General features: G+C 44.2%; 1 long non-coding RNA gene and 1 pseudogene across 1 annotated transcript; one reads left to right on the forward strand and one right to left on the reverse strand.

Annotated features, from left to right (window-relative positions):
• The first annotated feature begins 9,063 nt into the window (after positions 1-9,063).
• On the forward strand, positions 9,064-13,589 carry LOC138920453 (uncharacterized). The gene is made up of 2 exons (XR_011431638.1): positions 9,064-9,243; positions 10,523-13,589. It is a non-coding gene; the product is annotated as an uncharacterized lncRNA (long non-coding RNA).
• A 632-nt stretch (positions 13,590-14,221) lies between these two features.
• Positions 14,222-14,760, reverse strand: LOC138920432 (bublin coiled-coil protein pseudogene; annotated as a pseudogene).
• Between the last annotated feature and the right edge of the window lie 2,270 nt (positions 14,761-17,030).

A 17,030-nucleotide genomic window follows, 5' to 3' on the forward strand; every position in this document is an offset into this window, starting at 1 on the left:
TGCATCTTGAACATTTCTTATTAAGTTTATTCTTAGATATTTTGGTTGTTGCTCTTATGAGATTTTCCCCATGTTCAAACTGGTCACTGCCAGTATTTAAGAAAGTGATTGATTTTCATATTCTTACACACATTTTACTGAATTCTTATTTGTTTAAAGACTTTCTCCACTGGTCTCTTGAATTATCTAGGTAAATGACTTTATCATTCTTTGTTAATTTGTTGACTTAATTAACAAATATCAACTGAACACCTACCTGACAAGAGATTTGCACATACTGAGGTATATGGGACTATTCAGGTTCAAAACTGATTCGGCTTGAACTAGAAAGCCTGACTTATGGCCTATCAAACACACAGTTGTCCGTCTGCTTAACCATTAAAGGAAAGAATGCCCTCTGTCAAGATAAGAACGCAGACTTCCCCTCCTAAACCCTATTGGTGACGCCTGGATTAGTCCCTTTCAGACATCAGGGTCCTGTTGACCTGCTAATTTGCAACTAAATACCTCTTTGAAACTTTGATGGGAATGTCTCCTGGGTGTATTTAATGTATGTTCTTTGTTCTAAAAAGATATAAGACTGCACTGAAACCCATGCTTCTCTGGAACACCTTCTGATGCCTTCCCAGGTTATAATCCTCACTCTGGCTCAAGTAAAACTCACCTTATTTCTCTTCTCTATAGAATGTGATGTGGATTAAGGCTGCCCCAGCTAGAGAAGCCCAAGGTGACCTGGCCTACATGCCAAACTATATGACCCGGTGGATTTTTTTATGGTATGAATTAGGGCTGCCCCAGGGAGAGAAGCCCAGGGCATCCTCACCTACATGCCGATCTATATGGCCAGATTCGTATCTAAAGTTATATGACCGCACAATAACCAGACCCCATCTGCACTGAAATCATTTAATGACTTTTTACATCATCTTTTCTTTCACCAGTAAAAATAAGTCATGTACCCATGCCTTATAAAATTAGCCCTAACCCTCAACTCAGGGCAGCAGCAGGAGCTCTGACTGCCCACGGGTCCTGTCCCCAAGCAGCAGCGGCAGGAGCTCTGACTGCCCGTGGGTCCTGTCCCCATGCGGCAGCAGCAGGAGCTCTGACTGTCCGTGGGCCCTCTCCCCATGCGGCAGCGGCAGGAGCTCTGACTGCCCATGGGTCCTGTCCCCATGCTATTCCACACTATTCTCTAAATAAAAAGAGCACTACTGCCAGATCTTGAGAGTCCAAGAAATCTTTCTTTCGACTCCTCGGCTCACCGACCCAACATCAGAATGGTTATTGGTGGGGCGAGCCAGGTGGTGCAGCAGTTAAGTCCACACATTCAGGTTCAGCAGCCCAGTGTTCACTGGTTCGGATCCTGGATGTGGACATGGCACCATGTGGCAAAAAGCCATGCTGTGGTAGATGTCCCACATATAAAGTAGAGGAAGATGGGCACGGATGTTAGCTCAGGGCCAGTCTACCTCAGCAAAAAGAGGAGGCTTGGCAGCAGATGTTAGCTCAGGGCTAATCTTCCTCAAAAAAAAAAAAAAAGTAAATAGAATGGTTATTGGTTATTTTGCGTCAACATAACAAGTGCCAGGCCTGGTTCTGGGTGTTCAACATCCGTCAGTGAGCCTAAAAGTCGACGCCTGCCCTCATGGAACTGACACGGGGTGGGGAGGAGAGTGTGTCAATAAGGACAGTTTTGCCTCTTCCTTTTTGGTACTTTAAAAATCCCATTGCTCTTTCCTGTCTTCCTGCAGCACCTTAGACCGCTGACAGCGCCAGGCGTGCTGGCTCCCTCCCGACTTTGGGGGAAGGCAGCAGGGTTCCAGTTAAGTGTGATGTTTACCGTAGGTTTCAGGCGAATACTTTCAGTGGAAGGCTTCTTAGCTGCAAGTCATAGAAGCCAGCTCTGGCTGATGTCAGCGGAAAACTAATTTAAGGAAGGAATACTGGAGGGCTCACAGACTTGCAGGTGACAAGAGATTTGCACATATTGAGGCACATGGTGTAACTATTCGAGTTCAAAACTGATTCGGCTTGAACTAGAGAGCCTGACTTATGGCCTATCAAGCACACATTGTACATCTGCTTAATCGTTAAAGCAAGGAATCTCTCTCTCTCTCTTTTTTTTTTTTTTTTTTGAGGAAGATTAGCCCTGAGCTAACTGCTGCTAATCCTCCTCTTTTTGCTGAGGAAGACTGGCCCTGAGCTAACATCTGTGTCCATCTTCCTCTACTTTCTTGTGGGACGCCTACCACAGCATGGCGTGCCAAGCGGTGCCATGTCTGAACCCGAGATCTGAACCAGGGAACCCTGGGGCGGCGAAGCAGAACAAGTGCACTTAACTTCTGTGCCACCAGGCCAGCCCCAAGGAATCTCTCTTGAGATAAAGAATGCAGATTTCCCTCTTACGCCCTATTAGTAACAACGCCCCATTGCTAAGGCCTGGATTAGTCCCTGCTAATCTGCAACTGAACACCTGTTTGAAAATGTCTCCTGGGTGTGTTTAATGTATGTTCTGTGTTCTAAAAAGATAGAACACTGTACTGAGACCCGTGCTTCTCTGGAATGCCTTCTAAACCCTTCTCGGGTTATAATTCTCACTCTGGCTCATAATAAACTCACCCCAATTTTGATTTGTAGGTAAGTTATGGATTATTTGTGTCGACACCAGTACAGCCTGAGTACTCGCCTTGGAAAATGGCAGGAACACAGGGCAGAGACACAGCCAGAGGACCTGGGGTCAGACTGCCCTGCTGGTCCAGGGCATAAACTGCTGCAGGACACGGGAACACGTGTCACTGCCCCACCTGCCACCAGAGCCCCTGCTGCCACAGCCTCTTGTTTACGTTCAGCCAGAAGAAACCAGAGTGGGTAGAGGAAATGTCTTCTTCCCCTACATGAACACGGACGGGTCCTATGAAGAGGCATTAAGTCTGCCTACTCTTGCACAGATCATCAATTCCCTTACTGCTCCTCACCTCCAGTCACCTACCTCCACACTTCAGACCGCCTTGTCCTCAGCCCATAAATATCCCTGAGTCCCTATTTTTGGGAAGCAAATTTGAGGCTCTTGCTCTCGCTTCCACACGTGGCTGCCCTGTGAGTAAACCCCCTCTCTGCTGCAATATCCTTGTCTCAGTGTTCGGCTTTCCAGGTGGCGTGCAGAAACGAACCTGGTTTGGTAACAGATGGAGAGCCAGCCAGGAGCTCAGTCCAGACAGACCTTTTTGCCTGAGACCCATCAGCCCCCTGCCAGGGTGGAGAGGCTGTGGGCGAGGCCAGCAGCTGCCAGCAGTGTTTCTCTGGGACTGTTCCAGGATCCTTTCCCTGCTTAGCGCAGCTGACTCCATGACGCCTATTTTCACTTTCAGTAGAGAGACGGTTTCTGGGTTTGGAAGACGTCTTTTTGGTGAGTATGTTTCGTACAAGTGACTGCATTGTCGACGAAAATAATGCATAACCAATCTATAAATGAAAATTTGGGTGAGTTTATTCTGAGCTGAAATCTGAGGACCATGACCCAGGGCCTTTCTTCCCGAAGGAAGAAAGGGCACCAAGGAAGTGAGGTATATAGAGTGGTTATATACCCCCAAACAGGGTCTTTCACATATGATTGAAATGTCCCTCCCACAATAGTCACAAGATTGCCCTGTCGGTACAGCACTTGATGGACACAGCAGGTAGTGGGTCTGCTATCTTGGTGGGCGTAGCAGGAGGCAAGTCTATTGTCTCAAGCTGGGTGGTTACAGGTAAGCACAGCAATCAGTTTCTAGCCTAAGGAAAAATGCTTAATCCTTAAGGAAATGCCAACATTGGGAGGGGGAGGGAAGTTGCACCTTTATCTCAAGGACCTTCGCTCTTGCCATAGGGAATCTCTAAAGCAGATATACAATGCATGCTCAACGGCCTCAGTCAGGCCCTTTTGGAAAGACAAGGTCAGGCCGAATTAGGTTTACACAAAATGGCTTCCTCATATACTCCAATATATCCTATTACTTGCCATTTTTATTTGTCAGCATTTTTATTTCTTCTTGCTTTAAGTCTGACTTCTGAAAGGAAGCCTCGGTCTGGCCTTCATCGTGAGGGTCTTGGTTTCGGGGACTCTCGATATTAAGGAAGAATTAGGGGATCCGCTCACAAGAGTGCGCTGGGTTTGGTTTGGTGTTGAGATCTGGTTCTCGCTGCAGCATGCGTATACTGTGACCGCCCGCGTCTGCATTCTGAAACAATGGGTAATGTTAGCTCGATTCCCACCTGCAGGCTCCGAGGCTGCATTCTTCAAAATTGGGCAACTTTCAGTTATGAGTCCATGAAAAAGAAAATGATGGTATTTTTCTGTAATACCACGTGGCCACAATCAGAGAGCTCTTGCAATGACTCGTCTTAAGAACTTAATCAGGGGCTGGCCCGGTGGCCGAGTGGTTAAGTTAGCGCACCCCGCTGCAGGCAGCCCAGTGTTTCATTGGTTCAAATCCTGGGTGCGGACATGGCACTGCTCATCAAACCAAATAGATGTGAACTAAACTAAACTAAACTAAATAGATGTGAAAATAAAAGTGTTGGGTAAACTTTCAAAAAAAAAAAAGAACTTAATCAAATTTGGGATCTCAGCTTCCTCTCTCAGTTTTATAGACGCTAATGTAACCTCCACACTCCCCCCCCCCCCCCCCCCCCGACCCCGGGAGCTCTCTGCCTGGTTTTTGGGCACCTGGAGTGATCTCAGGTTGGCCCCTTGGTCAATCCTTTGACTGACAATCTGGAACCCCGTTTTTTTTTTTTTCTGAAAGATTTTATTTTTTTCCTTTTTCTCCCCAAAGCCCCCCAGTACATAGTTGTGTATTTTTAGTTGTGAGTCCTTCTAGTTGTGGCATGTGGGATGCTGCCTCAGCGTGGCCTGACGAGCGGTGCCATGTCCACACCCAGGATCCAAACCAGTGAAACCCTGGGCCGCCGAAGCAGAGCGCACAAATCATTCGGCCACGGGCCCGGCCCCTGGAACCCTGTTTTGCCTCCTGTCAAGAGCTTGTTGAGGATTTTAGGCGCCTACTGAGTCAGGTATGGGGACAGATCTGTAATTTATTCTCTAAACTGTCTTTCCCTGGAACTGTCGTTTGTGTGACCCTCATCTTGATATCTCTTGGGAAGAGGCTGGGAGGGTGAGGCCTGATGACCTCTTTCCCTTCTTTGTCTCGTTGTCACCAAGTTGGGATTCAGTTCAGGCTGGACCTGAGCAGAGCCTACACCTTCTGTAACACCAAAACTTGAAAAACGTTCTGTCAGGGACTTAGCTCTCACCCCTGGCATTGGGAGCCCGCCCCGGCCTGCTCCAGGCCTTGGCCTCTTGCCCACCTGGCTTGCCTTGTGCTGGCTCAGGGACTAAGTGCCTGGGCTGAACAGGACTTGACCCAATCTTATAACTATGTTGACACCTGCAGTGGGGCTCTGCCCCATTCTCCGCCCGCTGTCAGCCAGGCACTGACGGTGCTTTACCAGCACGGGGAAGGCCCCAAGCATCCCCGGAGACTCACCCCTCGGGTGCATTTTAAATAATTGGAAACGATTTCAACTTCGGTGGGTTATGCCCCAGAAACTCTGTCTTGGAGAAAACTTGAGTGGTTCCTCTGTGCCTTCGTGATGTAGCTGGACAGGTGGATCAACCCGTAATGTCGTTTAAGTTACAACACAATTTCTGAGAAATCAAGAGCTACTGTCCTAGGAAATCCTTGTAAGACTGGAAAGGCAGCTGTAGAGCCATTCAGGTTCCACCCAATTCCCTCATCTCAGAGAGCTTGCAAATCCTCAGGGGACTACCTAACCCATCACTGATACCTAAGAGTGAAGAAAAAAAAAGGAAAAAGGCCGAAAAACAGCCAGAAGAGCACCCTTGCCAAAAATCTAGCATCTTGAGTGTCTTCACAAATATTAGTAAAAAGGCTTAGAACAAAATTTGGATTCATACCTAGGGAGCTTTGTCTTACTGTACCTGATTCATGGCAGTAATTTGTAAAGCAATAGCTGTGGACACGGTGCAGGTGTGTCTGTATGTGTGTCAGATGTGTGTGGTATTTTTACCTCCGGATGGTATGGCCAAAATTAAGAGCTCTGCTTAATTGGCTAAAAGTAAGCACTTACGTAAATTGTAGATATAATAGAAACTAACCCAAATGTCTTTCAAGTTAACATGATATAAATTAACCTTTGGTAACTGAAAACTTATTCAAATTTGTTGGTTTGATTAAAATGGACATGTCCCCCAGAGTTAGTGCTGGATATGATGCAGACATGTCTGGGTTTATTGGTCAAATAAGCTGATGTTATCTCTATTACAAAACTGGTTAGCAAAAATAATAACTTAAAATGATGACTAACTTTGTCTAATGTCTCATGAAGTATTATAGGCAATCTAAATAATTATTGGAAATGAGTAAACTAAATAGATGTGAAAATAAAAGTGTTGGGTAAACTTTCAAAAATAATTATGTCTTACGACATGCATATTTAAAATAACTTCCAAAATCTTTCTGGTGACTTGAAACTTTGAAGTGTTGCTAGATAAAATTGAGTGATAAAAAAATTCACTGAGGGGCTGGCCCCGTGGCCAAGTGGTTGGGTTCCAGCGCTCCGCTTCCATGGCCCAGGGTTTCACCAGTTCGGGTCCTGGGCGCAGACGTGGCACGGCTCATCAGGCCACTGCCACAACTAGAAGGACCCACAACTAAAATATACAACTATGTTCTGGGGGACTTTGGGGAGAAAAAGCAGAAAAAAAAAGAGAAAAAATCCTCACTGAACATCTGGGTCATTTTTCAAATAAGATAAAATACTGAAACATTGTTAGACGTGTCTAGCTTTATCTATGTTTGACTTACAAATAAACTAAAAGGTATTTGGGTCTATGAATAAACATGTTTTATATTTTATTAAGATTGCACTGCGAAGTAGCATGTTTCTAGAAATTATAAAAACTATTTATAAATTTGCCAAGCCACAGTATGCTAATGGAAAAGACACTTCATAATTGCTTAGATTTTAGTTTTTGCTAGGGTGTGTAAGGGTTAAAAATTCTAATTAATACAAGTACTTAAAGCTACTAAAAATTAATAAGGCAAACATCTTCATATCTAAGGAAAGTAAAATGTATGTTTTCAGTAAAGAAGGTATAAAGAATGGAAATATTTTTGTTTGTTGGGTTAAGAAAGATAAATTTGTCCTAAAGTACTACAAGGTAAAAAAGGAAGCATGGGACAAGGAAGCATGAATGTAAAAAGAAAATTATGGAAGTTTTATGAAAGAGAAATTCTGAAAGGAGTTTTATGCCTGGTCAAGTTGGCTAAGATTAAAGTAATTCCAATTAAGTAAATAAGTTTTAATGTAAAAAAAAAATGAGCTGGTGCAAAAATTAACATTTGTTTTTCTCTCTCAAGAGGATAATTTTCTTGAACTTTTGGTCTGCTCCTTTTTTTTTTTTTTTTTAAAGATTGGCACCTGAGCTAACAACTGCTGCCAATCTTCCTTTTTTTTTAATTTTCGCTTTTTCTCCCCAAATCCCCTGAGTACATAGTTGTATATTCTAGTTGTGGCATGTGGGATGCCACCTCAGCGTGGCCTGATGAGCGGTGCCATGTCTGCGCCCAGGATCCGAACTGGTGAAACCCCAGGCCACTGAAGTGGAGCGAGCGAACTTAACCACTTGGCCACAGGGCTGGCCACCTGATCTGCTCTTGATAAAGAGGCTATAAAAGATTTTTTTCTTTATTTTTGAGTAAGTCTACCTAAAAGACAGAAAATCTATGTATTGTTAAAATAATTTCCTATGTTCAGAAAGACTGAGGTCTCTCTATTAAGATTTTTGACTGTTTTAACTGTTTGTTTCTGTTGTCACTCTGATTGAATAGAGTGAGTGTTGTTTCCTATTTGACTAAATGTTTTGAAACCTTTTGATATTTTTGACAAGGTACCCCCCCCCACACACTGAAGTATTCAAATCCTGAATAAAGGCTTTCTTTTGGCCTGGAAGAAGCAAGAGAATTTCTCGGAGGATTTTCAGAGGGCCCCTGAGACTCCTCAAAGAAATTTGCTCTCTCTTCCTATAAGGAGGGAGACACTGAGTGAATTAGGCTTATTTGGTATGTTAAATTACATGGGAAGCATTGTCAGATAAGTGATCATAAACTTTCTAGGGTGGTATTATCTGGGTTAATGTTATTGATATAAATGTTTTAAAAATTATATAACATTCCTAAAATTATGATCAGTCCTGGTTGTCAGTCATAATTCTGGTTATTATTTTAAAGTATTGTATGTCACAAAATTAACCAAATTTCTTCGTCAGTTGCCATTTTGGGATCCTGTTATTTACAGTTATTGTTTTACTCTGATGCTTTTTTAAAATACGTTTTGTCTTCAGAGAAATTCATGGAAAGGACTCTGACACTCTAGACTACAGTTTTCTGACAAACTTTCAGAAATTACAGAACTCTAAAAGAGAAACTGATGACCTCAGGAAAGTGCTGACAGAAGATTAAGATCAAGAGGGCCGGCCCCACAGCTGAGTGGTTGAGTTCGCACGCTCCACTTTAGCAGTCCAGGTTCTCACTGGTTCAGATCCTGGGCGCAGACATGGCACCGCTCATCAGGCCATGCTGAGGCAGTGTCCCACATGCCCCAACTGGAAGGACCCACAAGTAAAATATACAACTATGTACTGGGGGAACTTGGGGGGGAAAAGGCAGGGGAAAATTAAGATCAAGAATTGATTACACAAGACCATGTGAACTGATGAGGATGATTATAATTTTTATGACTTTTGTTTGCAACGTTGTTGACTTTTTAATGTTTTGTTTTGTTTCTCAGATTTAAGGAAATCTTTTTCTCTTTTCTCTTATGCTAACTATGACTTACAGCAATTTGGTGAAATTATACTTTGTCAGCAGAATTGAAACATTTATCTTTTTCTCCCTACCTGATCTCTCCAGAATTTGAAACTCTTAGTGAGTGAGTATGGTTATTTCATGGCAGTATAGTTATTTGCATAAATTCAATAAGAATCTGTTCTCCTTATAACAGGACACATTTGGAAACTTTGGCTGTAAAACCAAGGCTTTGACTGGAATGTCATATTTGAGAGAAACATACAGACTCAGATAGGACAAGACAGCTTTTGAGGAATAAAGGTTGACTTCCTGGAATGAAGCCACTTGGAAGTATTGGCCTGGTACCCTGTTTACAAGGATTCCAGTAACCTGAGTAAGTAAGGAAGGTCACTTATCTGGGAGGTGCCTAGAACCTCGAAATACTTTTGGGAACCTAAAGAGAAGAGAGGAATTCACCCAAATCTAGGGTATTACAGGTGAAACCTGATGACAAATCAGAGGCTTGGCTTTTCTGGCCCTGAGAGGCCTTTAAAGTTCAACCTTAGATTCCTTATTAAAAGTTCCAGCAAAGCAGATTTTATTTTATTTTATTTTTTTGAAGATTTTATTTTTTTTCCTTTTTCTCCCCAAAGCCCCCTAGTACATAGTTGTATATTCTTAGTTGTGGGTCTTTCTAGTTGTGGCATGTGGGACGCCACCTCAGCATGGCTCAAGGAGGAGCACCATGACCTCACCCAGGGTTTTAACCGAAGAAACCCCGGGCCACCACAGCGGAGTGCGTGAACTTAACCACTTGGCCATGGGGCCGACGCCTGCAAAGCAGATTTTAAAAAGCCTATATGATCAATGGCTATTCTTGCTGTACTTATGCAAATAATTGAATTAAGTTTTATTGAAACTAGGCTTATTTTGCAAACCAGTTACTCTTAATTTGGGCAATCTTTGGTAAAAATGAGGGTAATTTTAGGGAGAAAAATTATGTTTCAGTAAAAACTATAGTACACATTCATGGATATTAGGTTCTAGTTCTGATAATTGTCTTTGAGGTTTTTATTTTATATCTGTTAACTGGACTGGATCCTGAATTCTTCTAGTCTCTTGAAATATCTGGCTACAAATCTTCAAACTAACATTTTCAATCTTTTCCCATCATTTTCATTTGAAGTCCTTGAGAACTGAACCCACCCTTTCTCCTGAAGCCCTGCACACTGCAGCAGGACAACTTGATAGAAACTTGAGAGATTCATGTCTCTTGCTGTCTAAGATACCTGAACACCTGATGACATCATCAGAGACACTTCAAACTGTAAAAGATGCTTTGAGGGGGCTGGCCCCATGGCCGAGTGGTTAAGTTCGTGCGCTCCACTTTGGTGGCCCGGGGTTTCGCTGGTTTGGATCCTGGGCACGGACATGGCACCGCTCATCAGGCCATGCTGAGGTGGCATCCCACATGGCACAACTAGAAGGACCCACAACTAAAAATATACAACTCTGTACTGGGGGCACTTTGGGGAGAAAAAGGAAAAATAAAATCTTTAAAAAAAATTCTTTGACTCTGACACCTAGAAATCTTTTGACTGCTGCCTGGGCTCAGAAATAATTTGCTGGTTTTGCTCCCACTGTTAACCTTGCTTTTCTTTTTGTCTCTCTAGAAACACTCCTTATTAACTACCTGGTTACTTGCTAACACAATATAGGCTGAACTTTGGGAGCCCACCTGCATCACCATCTTACTAAGAGACTGGTTCAATGAGATGGAAACAACCTATGCCCCTGATCAGCAGGATAATCTCTCAAGATTGAAGATGAACAACAAAAGGGGGGATTGATACCAGTCAACACAAGGTTGACATAAGGGAAGCCATATTGTAAAAAAGAAACCACATTGTAACCTTGAATGACCTCTGATTAACTAACCCAGACATGCTTTGTAGATTTAATGGACCCTCCCAGCTGCTATGAGTTGGTAACTTTGTTCTTCTGAGTTCCTTAGGAATGTGATGACCCTCAGGAAGAGAGTCTGTGCTGATGGCCATCATCAATGACAACGGAAAGATCAGCGTATAGGCCATTGCTCTGGTCTCTGATGCATATCCAGTAAAACAAAAGACTATCAGGACCTGAGACCAGATGTCTGCCCCACCCAGAGACCAGATGGAGCCCCCACTGGGATTAGGTCTATTTTTCAGGGATTGTTAAAATTTGGGTTGTCTATACTTCTTATCCTTCTGGTTGGACACATGATTATAAAATGTGCTTTTCAGATGTTTTAGATGTGGAACAAGATACAAAATTCTCATAATACAAAAACATCAACATGAAGCTGGAAACGAGAGTATTTCCAAATAAGTGCTAAACAGTTTCATTTCTTTAGCCCGGATCTAGGCCCCAATTCAGCAGGAAGCAGCTAGATTGGTTGTTGCCCCAAATCCCTCAAAAATGAGGAATGACTAAAGAATAGCAGAGATTGAAACCAGCAAACAGCCATTGATGATCAGGTAGCTAGGCACTAAAGTTTTTTCCTTTTGCAGTTACTGATTATAGCTTTTAGCTGTTTAACCCACCCACCCACTGTCAACTGTGCTGTTTAGGCAATATGTTCTCTGACTCTCGCTAGGCTCCTATAGATAGCATCTCCCTGGAGCCTGGGTCTCCATGGTAATGGGTGTGTGAGGTGTTCTTCAGGAATTAGAACTCCTTGTCCACTCCAGGCCAATTGAGACCACCAACCCAACTGGGCCCATTCAGCAGTCCGAGAGGCGACTTTTTGACACCAAGAGGCTAAAAACACCACCCTCAGATCATGCTAATGCTGCCATTTTGTGAACACGGGTCCTATGAAGAGGTGTGGAGTCTGACTATGCTTGCGCAGATCAATTCCCTCCCGCTCCTCACCTCCAGTCACCTCTCTCCACACTTCAGACCGCCTTGCCCCCATCCCATGACTATCCCTGAGTCCCCATTTTCAGGGAGGCAGATTTGAGGCTCATGCTCTCACTTCCTCACGTGGCTGCCTTGTGAGTAAACTCTCTCTGCTGCAATCTCGTCGTCTCGGTGTTTGGCTTTCTGGGTGGCAGGCAAAAATGAACCTGGTTCGGTAACACTAAGCTAACATCTGTTGCCAATCTTCCTCTTTTTACTTTAGGAAGATTGTCCCTGAGCTAACACCAGTGCTGATCTCCCGCTATTTTCTATATGGAATGTTGCCACAGCATGGCTTGAAGAGCAGTGTGTAGGTCTGTGCCTGGGATCTGAACCTGTGAATCCCGGGCCTCTGAAGCAGAGTCCGTGAACTTAACCACTCAGCCCCTGGGTCAGCCCCTATAATATTCTTAGTCTTTGAACTTTCAGGTATTTCTGATTGTTAGGATGTTCAAAATATTCTTCTTCTTTAATATTTTAAAAAATAGGGGACAGCCCTGTGGCCGAGTGGTTAAGTTTGCGTGCTCCACTTCAGCGGCCCAGGGGTTCGTCAGTTCGGATCGTGGGCGTGGACATGGCACCACTCATCAGTCCATGCTGGGGCGGCGTCCCACATGCCACGACTGGAAGGACCCACAAGTAAAATATACAACTATGTCCTGGGGGGATTTGGGGAGAAAAAGCAGAAAAAAAAATATATCTATTAAACCATCCTTACATTCCCAGGAAAGACCCTACTTGGTTGTGATGTATTAATCTTCTTTAGAATTCAATTTGATGGCATTTTATCCAGTATTTTTGCATGTGTATTCCTAAGAGAAAATAGCCCAGTGTTATATCTCCCTCTGGTACCCTGACCTGCTGTCAGTCTCAGAGTTGTACCAACCTCATAGAATGACCCGGTAAAGTCTCACTACCTAACTAACTGAGCAAAAAAGAGGCTCGCTCCGCTAGCCGCAACCTGGTGCCAATCAATTGCAAACAAGCCGGTGGATGGGAAAGGAAAATTTATACGATTAGCCAGCATAATCGGAAGATGGCAGACTAGCGTCCTGAAGAACCATCTTAAAGTCACCCAGAATCTCGAGGCAGTTATACAGGGGAAATGGGCAGGGAAGGAGGGGTTAGGGAGGTGACCATCTGGTGTGACAAACTTCAAGGCGCCACATTACCTCTTTCTTCTGTCATTTCTGATGGGTACCAATGCAGATTTTTTTCTTTCTGGAGGTTGTCATGTTCTTGGGGAACTGGGAGAACAAAGTTGTCATCTTCTCACAGCCGGGAGATATACGTAAGCAAGAGTAAGAACTAGCAGATCATTTTGCAATTAATCATCCCGGGCTACGTGCAGGCTAGAATGTATCCACAGGGACCAGTGAGTCAGGGTCATATATAGTTACAATGTTGCTTCCTTTCCCTAAGATGGCTGCCCTCATGCTAATTAAAGATCTAGCTGTTACATGACCACACCCTGGAAATAACACAGAAGCCATCCATACTCTGAAGGTTTGGCAGAACTCATCCATAAACCGGTTGAGCCTGACATCCTTGGGGAACATGGGTCGTCAATCACCTTTCCAATTTTTGCTACCTCTTCAGAATTTCTACCTCCTTATGAGTCAGTTTTTGTAATTTATATTTTCCTGGAAAATCATTTTATTTAGTTTTTGTTAGTATAAACGTGTACATGATGTTTGCATCCTGTTCTAAATTTCCTCTGACTTTTTAATAACGTCCTCATTTATTGTCCAAAATGTCATTTATCACTAAAATAAAATTCGAATTTATTAAGACAAATCTGTTTTCTCACTTGTTCATTTTGCTTTAACTTTTTAAAAAATGTTATAAATTTATTTATTTCTTTTAAGGTTTTTTCCTAGCTTTTTCAATTAGTACCTAGTTAATTTACTCTATACCTTTTCTTAAAATGTATTTACTACTGCACATTTTCATACGAGTAGCATCTAGCATATTATCTTTGATAAACTTTATTTCGTAGAACTATTTTAGATCCACAGAAAAATTATGAAGACAGCACAGAGTCCCCATATACTCTCACACCCCGTTTCCCCTATTGTTAACATCTTACATTAGTATGGTATATTCGCTATAATTAATGAATCAATATTGATATATTATTATCTAAAGTCCATACTTTATTCAGATTTCCTTAGTATTTACCTAATGTCCTTTTTCTATCCCAGGATCTCATCCAGGACACTACATGACAGTCTCACGTCTTAGGCCCCTCTTGGCTGTGACTTCCCTTTATTTATTTACGTTTTTGGTGTTGGAGGCCGATTTACTGTGGACACTCAAGGCCTGGGCAGGGTGGGGAGTGCTCAGGAATTGGGCAGGTACACCCCCGGCCCCATGAGGGGATGCAGAGCAGTGGGGGCTGGCCCAGGCACCCAAAGGGAGTATGAGAATACCAGAAGGGTGGCCCAGGCAGGCAGATCCACCAGGGCACCTGCAGGCCTGGTCTTGAGAAGGTATGTAAGCCAGGCAGTGAGTGCCCAGGCTAGAGCCTGGCCAGGGAGGCAGGGCTGGAGCCTGGCCGGGGGCTCCAGGATCCTAGGGGCTGGCATCACTGGGGGCCTCCCCAGGCTGCTGCTGGACTCAAGGCATGTCTGCCAGTTGGACTTCAGCAACTCTGGAGGTGGGCATGGAGGTGGCTGTTCTCCAGGTGGTCCAAGCAGGAGTCAATCTGGTCCAATGTGGAGCTGACGGCAGTGTATTCTGTTTGCCCCAAGCCATTTTCTTCTCCTTCCCTGCCTGCCTAGGCTGGCCTGCCCAGGTCCCCTTTGGGGTCCCACATTTTGGGTTCAGGTGCTGCAAGGGCTGTGCGACGATGGAACAGTACCTGGCAGAGAGCTGGTCTCCTTTTCCTCTGATGACCTTGACAGTTTGAGGGTACAGGACAGGTATTCTGTAGAATGTCCCTCAAATGGAATTTTTATAAATAGATATAAGACAGGGTGATCAATAAAAGACTTTGAGGGGCCGGCCTGGTGGCACAGTGGTTAAGTGCACACATTCTGCTTTGGTGGCCCAGGGTTCGTCACTTCGGATCCTGGTTGTGGACATGGCACCGCTTGCCAAGCCATGCTGTGGCAGGCGTTGCACATAGAAAGTAGAGGAAGATGGGCACAGATGTTAGCTCAGGGCCAGTCTTCCTCAGCAAAAAGAGGAGGATCGGCAGCAGATGTTAGCTCAGGGCTGATCTTCCTCAAAAAATAAAATAAAATAAAATAAAAGACTTTCAAAAATGAAAAGAGGGGCCGGCCCCGTGGCCGAGTGGTTAAGTTTGAGCCCTCCGATTCAGCGGCCCAGGCTTTCACTGGTTCTAATCCTGGGCACGCACCAACCACTGCTCATCAAGCCATGCTGAGGTGGCGTCCCATGTGCCACAACTGGAAGGACCCACAACTAAAATATACAACTATGTACTAAGGGCTTTGAGGAGAAGAAGGAAAAATAAATAAATAAATAAAATCTTAAAGAAAAAAAGAAAAGACATCATCTTACGATAAATTTATAAGGAGAAAGTAAAATTGACATACAGTTTCAAGAAGAAAATTGAAAGATACAAAAGTTCCTGCTAAAGAGGACAATTATGAATGTATATTTTAATTGGGTCATGGTAATATCAAATTACTTTGGTACTTAGCAGCCATTGTATACATTTCAAAGCGTTATGAAAAGTTTGATTAAAATAATACGTACAGTGAAACGGGAGCCAACCTGCTTTAACTAGATTCAGTCAGTTGTCCGTTTGCAAAAGCAGTCAGAGAATGCCCTATAAAGCCCACCCTGGGGCCGGCCTGGTGGTGCAGCGGTTAAGTGCGCACATTCTGCTTCAGTGGCCAGGGGTTCGCCGGTTCAGATCCTGGGTGCAGACATGGCACCGCTTGGCACGCCATGCTGTGGCAGGCGTCCCACATTTAAAGTAGAGAAAGATGGGCATGGATGTTAACTCAGGGCCAGTCTTCCTCAAAAAAAAAAAAGCCCACCCTATAGATGACATCTCTGATGCTTGGGTCCCCACGGCAACGGGTGCTTAAGCTGTTTTTCAGGAACTGCGTGGACTCCTTGTCCAGTTCAAGCCAATTAGGACCACTGACTCATCAACTGGGCCCCAGAGAATGTCTGATAGGTGCCCCTTTGACGTCAGGGGGCCGAATCTCAGATCAGCCTATGCCACCATTGTGAGAACATGCGTCCTATGAAGAGGCGTGGAGTCTGACTGCGCCTGCGCAGATCATCGATTACCTCACTTCTCATCCTTCCAATCATCTATCCCCACACTTCAGACCGCCCGCCCTTCAGCCCCTAAATATCCCTAATCCCTATTTTCGGGGAGGAGGATTTGAGACTCCTTGCTTGGCTGCCTTATGAATAAACCCCTTCTCTGCTGTAAACTTGTTTTAGTGATTGACCTACCGGGTGGTGGGCAAAACAAACCTGGTTCCGTAACAAGAGTATGCCAGAAATAGCATCCTTTGCAACTGTTTACATTTACGAGGAGAAACTTAGGTGTCTACTTGAAATGTGGAAGGAGTAGTTTTCAAAATTCTTTCAGGGGCTACAGCAGCAAACAAGTGTGCTGCCCACTGTCCCGATACCAGTGCTGTGCTCTCAGGGCAGGGCACCTGAGCTCGGCTGGGCCAAGCGGAGCAGATCTTCAAGTCACGGAGTTTTCCTTCCCACTTGCCCCTCCAGCTCTGACCTGGGGCTCCTCGGGCTTCTCCGGCAGATGTACCTGCCCCCCTCCCCCAACATGATAACCTTCTCAAAGGCGGGTTTACACGGATGCTGCAGGAAGTCAGGCCTCCCTTGCATGGGGTCCTCTGAGTGATGGAACTTGCTGGGAGTTGGAGAGGGGTCCACGTGGGGAGGGAAAACCAGGCTGCAATGAGAAATATTTCCGTGTAAGCCTTTCCAGGTAATTGCCCACAGAGACTTCAGAGGGTTTATAAAATTTATGAGTTTTGGTGAGCTTAGCAAATGGCAGGATGCAACAATACACAAACCCCCCAAAATACACAAAAACAATCAAATGAAATGTAATAAAAGTAATCACAATAACATTAAAAATACGAATATTTAGGGATACATCTGACAAAAGATGTGCAAGCCCTGTACACTGAAAACTACAAAACCCTGCTGAGAGAAATCAGAATATCTAAATAATGGAGAAATACACTGTCTCATGGGTTGGAAGACTTGATGTCGTTG

Source organism: Equus caballus, chromosome 1 (assembly GCF_041296265.1).
Source record: "Equus caballus isolate H_3958 breed thoroughbred chromosome 1, TB-T2T, whole genome shotgun sequence".
In the NCBI taxonomy this organism is placed as follows: Eukaryota; Metazoa; Chordata; class Mammalia; order Perissodactyla; family Equidae; genus Equus; species Equus caballus.